The following is a 12,618-nucleotide window of genomic DNA, read 5'->3' on the forward strand; positions in this document are numbered from 1 at the left end:
GAGAATCAACTTAACAAAAGAGGTGAAAAGACCTCTACAATGAAAACTTCAGAACACTAAAGATAGAAATGAAAGAAGACCTTAGAAGATGGAAAGATCTCCCTTGTTCTTGAACAGGCAGAATTAATGTTGTCAAAATGACCATACTACCAAAAATATTATACAGGTTTAATGCAATTCCAATCAAAATCCCAATGACATTCCTCATAGAAATAGAAAAATCAGTCATGAAATTCATCTGGAAAAAATAAGAGACCCAGAATAGCCAAAGCAATCCTTAGCAAAAAGAGAGAAGCAGATGACATCACTATACAGACCTTAAACTATATTACAGAATGATAGCAACAAAAACAGCATGGTATTGTCACTAAAATAGACTAGTAGACCAATGGTACAGAATAGAGGACACAGACACTAACCCACAAAATTATAATTATCTTATATTAGACAAAGATGCCAAAAATATGCACTGGAGAAAAAGGTTGCCTTGTCAACAAATGGTGCTGGGAGAAATGGAAATCCATATGCAACAAAATGAAATTAAAATCAATCTCACACCATGCACAAAACTCAACTCAAAGTGGATCAAGGGCCTAGGAATTAAACCAGAGACTCCGCGTCTAATAGAAGAAAAAGTAGGCCCTAACCTTCATCATGTGGAATTAGGCCCCAACTTCCTTAATAAGATTCCTATAGCGCAAGAATTAAAACCAAGAATCAATAAATGGGATGGAATCAAATTAAAAATCAAACTAAAAAATTTCTTCTCATCAAAAGAAACAATCTGTGAGGTGAACAGAGAGCCTCATCCTGGGGGCAAATTTTTACCTCTCACACATCAGATAGAGCACTAATCTATAGGGTATATAAAGAACTCAAAAAGCTAAGCACCAAAAAAAAAAAAAAAAAAAAAAAAAAAAAACCAAAAACAAACAAACAAAAAACAATCAATAAATGGGCCAAGGACCTGAACAGACACTTCTCAGAATAGGATATACAATCAATCAACAAATATATGAAAAAATGTTCATCATCTCTAGCAATTAGAGAAATGCAAATCAAAACTACTCTAAGATATCATCTCACTTCTGTCAGAATGGCAGCTATTATGAAGACAAACAACAATAAGTGTTGGAGAGTATGTGGGGAAAAAGGTACACTCATACACTGCTGGTAGGACTGCAAATTGGTGCAGCCAATATGGAAAGCAGTATGGAGATTCCTTGGAAATCTGGGAAAGGAACCACCATTTAAGTCTATACCCAAAAGACTTAAAAACAGCATACTACAGGGACACAGCCACATCAATGTTTATAACAGCACAATTCACAATAGCTAAACTGTGGAGCCAACCTAGATGCCCTTCAGTGGATAATGGATAAAAAAATGTGGCATATATACGCAATGGAATTTTACTCAGCATTAAAAGAGAATAAAATATGGCATTTCCAGGTAAATGGATGGCGTTGGAGAAGATAATGCTAAGTTAGCAATCCCCCAAAAACAAATGCTGAATATTTTATCTGATATAAGGAGGCCGACTCATTGGGGTAGGAAGGGGAGCATGGGGGGAATAGATGAATTCTAGATAGGGAAGAGTGGGGGTAGGGAAGGGAAGAGGCAGGGGATTAGCAAGGATGGTGTAATGTGATGAACATCATTATCCAAAGTAAATGTATGAAGACATGAATTGGTGTCAACAAACTTTATATACAAACAGAGATATGAAAAATTGTGCTGTATAAGTGTAATAAAAATTGTAATGCATGCTGCTGTCATTTATTTTTTAAAAAATCAATAAAACAAAACAAAATATAAGGTGGCAAATGAAATATATGAATACACCACAATAAATCTCCACATCATGTATAACCACCAGACTGGGATCCTAATTAGAATAAGTTGTACTCCATGTTTATTTACATATGTCAAAATATACTCTACTGTCATGTACAACTAAAAAGAACAAATAATAATAATAAAAAGACCCAACTAATGCTGTTTGTAAGAGATGCACCTTACAGGCAAAGACAACCACAGGGTAAAATTGAAAGGATGGAAATTGATATGCAATGTGAATAGAAAACAAGAGTAGCTACACTTATATCTTAAAAAGCAGACTTCAAACCAAAATTATTCAAAGTAAACAAAGAAGATCATTTCATACTGGTAAAGAGAAAAATCCAACAAGAAATCATAACAATAATGAATATTTATGCCCCAAACATAGGTACAACTAATTACATAAAAAAGAATCTACTCAAATTGAAGGCACAAGTGGATACAATAATACTGGGTGATTTCAACACATTTATCTCAGCATTAGATTTCATCCAGACATAAATTCAGTAAAGACTCTTTGGACCTTAAAAATATTATAAATAAAATGGACTTAACAGATATTTATAGAATATTTCATTCAACAATAGCTGAGTATACATCTTTCAGTGGCTCATGGAACCTTCTCCAAAACAGACCATATTTTAGACCACAAAGCAACTCTTAGCAAATGCAAAAATTTGATACAATACCTGGCATATTATCAGATTATAATGTAAAGAAATTAGAAATCAACATGATATACCCTGCAGAAACTATATTAACACATGGCAATTGAACAACCCCTTTTTTAAAAAAATTTAATTAAAAATTTAAATTTGTTTTAATTAGTTATACATGTCAGTAGAATCCATTTATGCACTTCAATATGTCATACATAGATGAGATAAATTTTATTTTTCTGTGTGTACATGTTGCAGAATCATATTGGTCATGTAGTCACATATATACATACAGTATTAATGTCTGTTTCATTCTACTATCTTTCCTATCCCCGCATCCCCTCCCCTCCCCTCCCGTCACTTCTCTCTACCTAATCTAAGGTAACACTATTCTTCTCTAGTGTCCCCTGCCTTATTGTGAATTAGCATCTGCATATTAGAGAAAACATTTGGCCTTTGGTTTTGTGAGATTGGCTTATTTCACTTAGCATGACTCCAACCATTTACTGGCAAATGCCGTAATTTCACTCTTCTTTAAAGCTGAGTAATATTCCATTGAGTGTGTGTGTGTATATATATATATATATATATATATATATATATATATATATATATATCACATTTTCTTTATCCATTCATCTGTTGGGGGACACATAGATACCTAGCTATTGAAAAACACTGTTTTGAATAAGGAATGAGTGATAGAGGAAATCACAGGAGAAATTTAAAAGATTCTTAGACTCAAATGAGAATAGTGATACAACATACCAGAACCTCTGGGGCACTATAAAGGCAGTTCCAAGAAGAAAGTTTATAGCTATGAGTGCCCACACAAGAAAATCAGAAAGACCCAAAATAAACAACCTAATGATGCATCTAAAGGACCTTGAAAAAGAAGACCACACCAATTCCAAAACCAGAAGATGAAGGAAATAATTACAATCAAAGTTGAAATAAATGAAAGTGAGAATAAAAATATAAAGGATCTATGGAACAAAAGTTGGTTATTTGAAAAGATAAATAAGATTGGTAAATCCTTATCCAAACTAACCAAAAGAAAAAGGAAGAAAATCCAAATTATTAAAATTGGAGATTAAAAAAGAATAAATTACCACAGACACAGACATCACAAATCCAGTGGACCATTAGCAACTATTTTTAAGATATTCCCATAAATTGGAAAACTTAGAAGAAATGGATACATTTCTAGACAAATAAGATTTGCCAAAACTAAACCAAGAGGACATAGAAAACATAAACAAATTTATAATTTTAATGAGAAGCAATAATAAAAGCCTTCCAACAAAGAAAAGCCAGGTCTAGATGAATTCTTGACCAAAATCTACCAAAGGTTTTTTTTTAAACTATTGCCAATACTCCTAGAATTATTCCATGAATTACAAAGGAATGGAACACTTTCAAATTCACTCTATGAAACCAGTATCACACTCATATAAAAAACAGATAAGGGCACATCAAGGAAAGAAAAATACAGACTAGTATCCCTGATGAAGTTAGATGCAAAAATACTTAATAAAATATTAGCAAATCATGTTTAACAACATATTAGGAAGATAGACAGCATTATCAATGTGGTTTTACTTGAGCTGCAAGGATGATTTAATATACACAAATCAATAAATGTAATTCAGCACAATAATAGAATTAAGGAGAAGTATCACTCATTCATCTCAACAGATTCAGAGAATGTCTCTGACAAGATTCAGTACTCATTCATGATAAAAGTATATAAGGAACCCACCACCTCAAAAATCATAAAAATTGTATATGAAAAACCCCAAACCAACTTCATAGTAAGTGGGGATAAACTGAAATCATTTCTTTAAAATCTGAGACAGCACAAAATGTCCACTCTCAACACTCCTATTTAATATAGTGCTAGAAATTCTAGCCAGAACAATTAGGCAAGTAGAGGGAAAAAAAAGAATAAAAATAGGAAAGAAGAAGCCAAATTGTCACTGTTTGCAGATGATATGATCCTATAGCTAGAAAATCCAAAAAGTCCACCAAAAGACTTCTAGAGCTAAGAAAAAAATTTGGCAAAGTAGCAAGTTACAAAATCAACATACAAAAATCAGTAGCTTTTCTATATACCAAAAATGAATCTGCTGAGAAAGAAATCAGGAAAACAATTCCATTTATAACACCTCAAAAAATAAAATGCCTAGGAATAAACCTAACCAGAGATGAAAGACTTCTACAATGAAAACTATAGAATACTGAAGAAAGAAATTGAAGAAGACCTCAGAAGATGGAAAGACCTTCCATGTTCATGGATAGGCAGAATTTATATTGTTGAAATGGCCATACTACCAAAAGCAATATACAAATTCAATTTAATCCACACCAAAATACCAAGACATTCTTCACAGAACTAGAATATATTTGGAATAATAAAAGACCCACAATAGCCAAAGCAATTCTAAACCAAAATAATGCTGGAGGCATCACAATACCTGATTTCAAATTATACTACAGAGTTATAGTAACAAAAGCACCAATATAAAAAGAGACATGTAGACCAATGGTATAGAATATAAGACACAGAGGAAAAAAAACTGCAGATACAGATCTGATCCTTGACAGAGGTGCCAAAAACATTGGAGAAAAGATAGGCTTTTTAACAAGTATTGCTGGGAGAGCCGCCGCCCGCGCCCAGAACAGGCCTAGCGACCCGCCGGCGTGGTATCACTTCACCCCAACTGCAATAGGGGCAGAGCAGAGCCCCCGCCCGCATCCGGAACAGGCCCAACGACCCAGGGGCGTGGTAGTCAAGTCACCCCAATTGGAGTAGGGGCAGAGCAGAGCTGCCACCCGCGCCCGCAAGGTAGGCAGACCTGTGACCGAATGGCAGAACAGACCCAGCGGTCTGCGGGCGTGGTAGACACGTCACACCAATTGGAGGAGGGGCAGAGCAGAGCTGCCACCCACGCCTGCAAGGTAGGCAGACCTGCGACCGACCGGCAGATCAGGCCCAGTGGCCTGCCGGCGTGGTAGACACGTCACCCCAATTGGACTAGGGGCACAGCAGAGCCTTCGCCCGCGCCCGGAACAGGCCCAGCGGCCCGACGGCATGGTAGTCACATCACCCCAATTGGAGTAGGGGCAGAGCAGAGCCGCCACCGCGCCCACAAGGTAGGCAGGCCTGCGACCGACCGGCGGAACAGACCCAGTGGTCCGCAGGCGTGGTAGACACGTCACACCAATTGGAGGAGGGGCAGAGCAGAGCCGCCGCCCGTGCCCACAAGGTAGGCAGACCTGTGACTGACTGGAGGAAGAGGCCCAGCGGCCTGCTGGCATGGTAGACACATCACCCCAATTGGAGTAGGGGCAGAGCAGAGCCTTCACCCATGCCCAGAACAGGCCCAGCGGCCCGATGGCATGGTAGACACATCACCCCAATTGGAGTAGAGGCAGAGCAGAGCCGCTGCCCGTGCCCAGGACAGGCCCAGAGGCCCGCCGGCGTGCTAGTCACGTCACCCCAATTGGAGTAGGGGCAGGGCAGAGCCGCCACCCGTGCCCGCAAGGTAGGCAGGCCTGTGACCGACCGGTGGAATAGGCCCAGCAGCCTGCCGGTGTGGCAGACACGTCACCCCATTTGGACTAGGGGCAGAGCAGAGCTGCCGCCCGTGCTCACAAGGTAGGCAGACCTGTGACTGACCAGAGGAACAGGCCCAGCGGCCTGCTGGCATGGTAGACACGTCACCCCAATTGGAGTAGGGGCAGAGCAGAGTCGCCGCCCGCGCCCAGAATAGGCCCAGCGGCCCGCCGGCGTGCTAGTCACGTCACCCCAATTGGAGTACGGGCAGAGCAGAGCTGCCGCCCACGCTCAGAATAGGCCCGGCGACCCGCCAGCGTAGAAGTCACGTCACATCAATTGGAGTAGGGGCAGAGCAGAGCCGCCTCCTGCGCCCGGAACAGCCCCAGTGACCCGCCGGTGTGGTAGACACGTCACCCCAATTGGAGTAAGGGCAGACCAGAGCCGCCGACCGTGCGTGCAAGGTAGGCAGACCTGCGACCGACCGGCAGAACAGACCCAGCGGCCAGCCAGCGTGGTAGACAGATCACCCCAATTGGAGGAGGAGCACAGCCGTTGCCCGCCCTGCAAGGGAGACTTCTCAACTATACAAGAGCAATATAAATATATAGGGGGAAAATTTCAAAAACACAACAGTTTCACCAAGCAGAAAGAAACGCGGGCAGTATGAAAAGACAACGAAAGAAAGGACCACAAGCAATGCAGGTCAACTCAACTTTAGAAGAGGTAATAGCTGCAGCAGATGGAATGTCAGATAAAGAGTTCAGGATATACATGCTTCAGATGATCTGGAGTCTCAAGGAAGACATTAGACAGCAAAATCAGACAATGAAAGATCACTTCGACAATGAATTACATAAACAAATCCAAGAAGCACAAGATCAACTATACAGGGAGATAGAGGTAATAAAAAAAAAAAAAAAAAAAAAAACAGGACATGGTGGTATCCCAACTGCCAAGCGGGCACTGACCCCCGGGCTGAGTTCGGGATTGCAGACGGGGAAGGAAGCGATACAGTCCCTTCCCCCACAAGGGACACTCCACTAAGGCAACCAGCGGCCACCATCTTGGAGAGCTGAAGTATCCACCACCACTCTCCGACAGATTGCAACAACAAGACAGGTGTGTGTCACTCAGTTCAGCCCCCATACATAGGGGGATTTTGCATAAATTCTCTCCTAGACTTTCAGGGGAAGGGAGTATCACAGTGAGCCTGCATAAAGACTCCCCCTCCCATCAGCAGGCAAAACAAAACCTGTCTAGCCAGCGCTGGGGGAGGGGCAAGCAGAAAAAATCAAAACCATAGAGTGCCGGGGATCCCAAAAGCCAACGGTGTGACCCCGGAGATCCAGGCTGTCTGATTCTGGCGGCCTGCCCCGCGGCTACAGAAGGCGTGGCGCCACAGTGCCGGGGATCCCAAAAGCCAACGGTGTGACCCCGGAGATCCAGGCTGTCTGATTATGGTGGCCTGCCCCGTGGCTACAGAAGGCGTGGCGCCACAGAGAAGGGATTAAATAGTAAGCAGGGAGATAAGGGCCTGGGACATGGTGGTATCCCAACTGCCAAGCGGGCACTGACCCCCGGGCTGAGTTCGGGATTGCAGACGGGGAAGGAAGCGATACAGTCCCTTCCCCCACAAGGGACACTCCACTAAGGCAACCAGCGGCCACCATCTTGGAGAGCTGAAGTATCCACCGCCACTCTCCGACAGATTGCAACAACAAGACAGGTGTGTGTCACTCAGTTCAGCCCCCATACATAGGGGGATTTTGCATAAATTCTCTCCTAGACTTTCAGGGGAAGGGAGTATCACAGTGAGCCTGCATAAAGACTAAGGGAGAATTAGAGGCACCTGACCTTCAACCCCCCCTCCCATCAGCAGCCAAAACAAAACCTGTCTAGCCAGCTCCGGGGAAGGGGTAAACAAACAGAAAAAATCAAAACCATAGAGAGCCGGGGATCCCAAAAGACAACGGTGTGACCCCGGAGATCCAGGCTGTGTGATTCGCGCGGCCTGCCCCGCGGCTACAGAGGCGTGGCGCTGCAGACAAGGGATTAACTAGCAAGCAGGGAGATAAGTGGTTGCCACGAAGTGGAATCCCACCAGCCTAGCCCGCACTGACCCCCGGGCTGAGTACAGGATTTCAGACGGGGAAGGAAGCGGTACAGTTCTATTCACCACAAGGGAAACAAAACAATAGAGTGCCGGGGTTCCCAATAGCCACCCTCCACACCCAACAAACGGCAGGCCCAGAGTACAGTTTGAACTGCCGAGAACCATCACTCAGGGGAAATCTGGTCTAGCAGGAGAAACCAAGACTAGCAGGAGAAACCAGGAGACTAGAGGCAAGGCCCTCGCGACTGAGCAGCTGTAAACTGCAGGCCCGCTGGCGACAGCTCACCCACTGCCCACGTAACTGGGCGGTAGGAGAACGCCCACCCGCTGGAGACTGATCACCTGCTCGCGGCCTGTGATACTGGGCGGCTGGAGACTGCCCGCCTGCCGCGACAGGGAGCTGAAACCAAACACAGACAGTCCAGTCACACACCCCCATTAGTGCACCCCGGCAAGGAGACTGGGGCCCGTCATAGCAGAGTAGTGTCGTCACTGGAGCTCGGACGTCGGAATTCCTTCCCAGCGGAATCCAAGTTAGCAGGCATAGTTTAACAACACAAAGGAGAGACATCAGAGTAATACAGAAACAAAACAAATCTATAGAAGAGAGCAGAAACACGACAATCAAAAAGAGCTGGAAAGTAACGTGGACAACATGAGAAAACAAGGGAAAAAAGGATTACAAACAATGCAAGACAACCCAATTCTACAGGAGGACATAGAAACATCAGAAACAGGGATAGCGAAAGAACTCAAGGCATACCTAACTCGAATGGAAAGGAATATTAGAGAAGACATGAGACAGCAAGTCCAAGAAATAAAAGTATATTTTGAAAATGAATTAAACAAACAAATTCAAATGGCAAAGAACGAGCTCTACCAGGAGATAGAGATCTTAAAAAAAAAAATCAAACAATAATCCTAGAATTACAGGAAACTATAAACCAAATAAAAACCTCAAACGAGAATATTACAAATAGACTTGATCAAGTAGAAGTCAGAACATCAGATAATGAAGACAAGGTTTATCAACTTGAAAAGAATATAGTCAACACAGAAAAGATGCTTAAATCCCACGAGCAATCTATTCAAGAGATATGGGATGTCATAAAAAAACCAAATCTGAGAGTCATAGGGATAGAAGAAGGCACAGAGTTTCAAACCAAAGGAATGGACAGCATATTAAATGAAATAATTCTAGAAAACTTCCCAGAGATGAAAGATGGAATGGATTGCCAAATCCTGGAAGCCTACAGGACCCCAAACATTCAAAACCATAATAGACCAACTCCAAGACATATAATTATGAAGATAGCCAACGTACAGAACAAGGAGAGAATATTAAAAACTACGAGAGAAAAGAGGCAGATTACATTCAGGGGTAAACCAATTAGGTTAACGACCGATTTCTCATCACAAACTTTGAAAGCGAGAAGATCCTGGAATAATGTATTTCAAACGCTGAAAAATAATGGATTCCAACCAAGAATACTATAGCCAGCAAAATTGAGCTTCAAATTTGACAATGAAATTAAAATCTTTCACGATAAACAAAAGCTAAAAGAATTTGCAGCAAGAAAACCAGCTCTGCAAAGCATTTTGAACAAAACACTACAAGAAGAGGAATGGAAAAATAGTGCCCAAAACTAACAGCAGGAGGTATCTCAGTAAAGGGGGAGAAGAATAACCAAAAAGCAAAACTAGCCAAACTAAAATAAATAAATAAAGAAGCATGACTGGAAGTACAAATCATATCTCAATTGTAACCTTAAATGTTAATGGCCTAAACTCACCAATTAAGAGACATAGGCTAGTAACCTGGATCAAGAAAACAAATCCAACAATATGCTGCCTTCAGGAGACTCATATGATAGGAAAAGACATACACAGGCTGAAAGTAAAAGGTTGGGAAAAATCATACCACTCACATGGCCCTCAGAAGCAAGCAGGAGTGGCCATACTCATATCGAATAAAATCAACTTCAAACCTAAGTTAATCAAGAAGGATAAAGAAGGTCACTATATACTGTTAAAAGGAACCATCCACCAACAAGACATAACAATCATCAATTTGTATGCACCAAACAATGGAGCTGCAACGTTCATAAAACAAACTCTCCTCAAGTTCAAGAAGTCAAATAGACCACAACACAATAATTATGGGTGACTTCAACACACCGCTCTCGCCATTAGACAGATCCTCTAGACAAAAGCTGAATAAAGAAACTATAGAACTCAACAGCACAATCAATAACCTAGACTTAACCGACATATATAGAATATATCAACCATCATCAAGTGGGTATACGTTCTTCTCAGCAGCACATGGATCCTACTCAAAGATAGACCATGTATTATGCCATAAGGCAACTCTTAGTAAATATAAAGGTGTGGAGATAATACCATGCACCATATCTGATCATAATGGAATGAAATTGGAAATCAATGATAAAAGAAGGAAGGAAAAATCCTACATAACATGGAAAATGAACAATAAGTTATTGAATGATCAATGGGTTATAGAAGACATAAAGGAGGAGATGAAAAAATTCTTAGAATCAAATGATAACACAGACACAACATATCGGAATCTATGGGACACAATGAAAGCAGTTTTAAGAGGGAAATTCATTTCTTGGAGTTCTTACCTCAAAAAAAGAAAAAACCAACAAATAAATGAACTCACGCAACACCTCAAAAACCTAGAAAAGGAAGAGCAAAACAACAGCAAATGTAGTAGAAGACAAGAAATAATTAAAATTAGAGAAGAAATCAACAAAATTGAAACAAAAGAAACCATTGAAAAAATTGATAAAACTAAAAGTTGGTTCTTTGAAAAAATAAATAAGATAGACAAGCCTTTAGCCATGCTAACAAAAAGAAGAAGAGAGAGAACTCAAATTACTAACATACGGGATGAAAAAGGCAATATCACAACAGACACTACAGAAATACAGAAGATAATTAGAAAGTATTTTGAAACCCTATATTCCAATAAAATAGAAGATAATGAAGATATCGATAAATTTCTTAAGGCATATGATTTGCCCAGATTGAGACAGGAAGACACACACAATTTAAACAGACCAATAACAAAAGAAGAAATAGAAGAAGCCATCAAAAGACTACCAACCAAGAAAAGCCCTGGACCGGATGGGTATACAGTGGAGTTCTACAAAACCTTCAAAGAAGAATTAATACCAATACTTTTCAAGCTATTTGAAGAAATAGAAAAAGAAGGAGCTCTTCCAAATTCATTCTATGAGGCCAACATCACTTTGATCCCAAAACCAGACAAAGATACTTCAAAGAAAGAAAACTACAGACCAATATCTCTAATGAACTTGGATGCAAAAATTCTCAATAAAATTCTGGCGAATCGAATACAAAAACATATTAGAAAACTTGTGCACCATGATCAAGTAGGATTCATTCCTGGGATGCAAGGATGGTTCAATATACGGAAATCAATAAATGCTATTCACCACATCAATAGACTTAAAGACAAGAACCACATGATCATCTCGATGGATGCAGAAAAAGCATTTGACAAAGTACAGCATCCCTTTATGTTCAAAACGTTAGAAAAACTAGGGATAACAGGAACTTACCTCAACATTGTAAAAGCTATTTATGCTAAACCTCAGGCTAGCATCATCCTGAACGGAGAAAAACTGAAGGCATTTCCTCTAAAATCTGGAACAAGACAGGGATGCCCTCTATCACCACCTCTATTCAATTTAGTTCTCGAAGTACTAGCCAGAGCAATTAGACAGACGAAAGAAATTAAAGGCATAAAAATAGGAAAAGAAGAAATTAAACTATCACTATTTGCGGATGACATGATAATATACTTAACAGACCCAAAAGAGTCCACAAAGAAGCAGCTAGAGTTAATAAATGAATTCAGCAAAGTGGCAGGTTATAAAATCAACACGCATAAATCAAAGGCATTCCTATATATCAGCAACAAAACCTCTGAAATGGAAATAAGGAAAACCACTCCATTCACAATATCCTCAAAGAAAATAAGATACTTGGGAATCAACCTAACAAAAGAGGTGAAAGATTTATACAATGAAAACTACAGAACCCTAAAGAGAGAGATAGAAGAAGATCTTAGAAGATGGAAAAATGTACCCTGTTCATGGATAGGCAGAACTAACATCATCAAAATGGCGATATTACCCAAAGTTCTCTACAGGTTTAATGCGATGCCAATCAAAATTCCAATGGCATATCTTGAAGAAATAGACAAAGCAATCATGAAATTCATATGGAAAAACAAAAGACCCAGAATAGCAAAAGAAATTCTAAGCAGGAAGTGTGAATCTGGAGGTATAGCGATACCGGAGGTCAAACTGTACTACAAAGCAATAGTAACAAAAACAGCATGGTACTGGTACCAAAACAGGCAGGTGGACCAATGGTACAGAATAGAA

Source organism: Spermophilus citellus, assembly GCF_964194105.1.
Source record: "Spermophilus citellus genome assembly, chromosome: 2".
Lineage (NCBI taxonomy): Eukaryota > Metazoa > Chordata > Mammalia > Rodentia > Sciuridae > Spermophilus > Spermophilus citellus.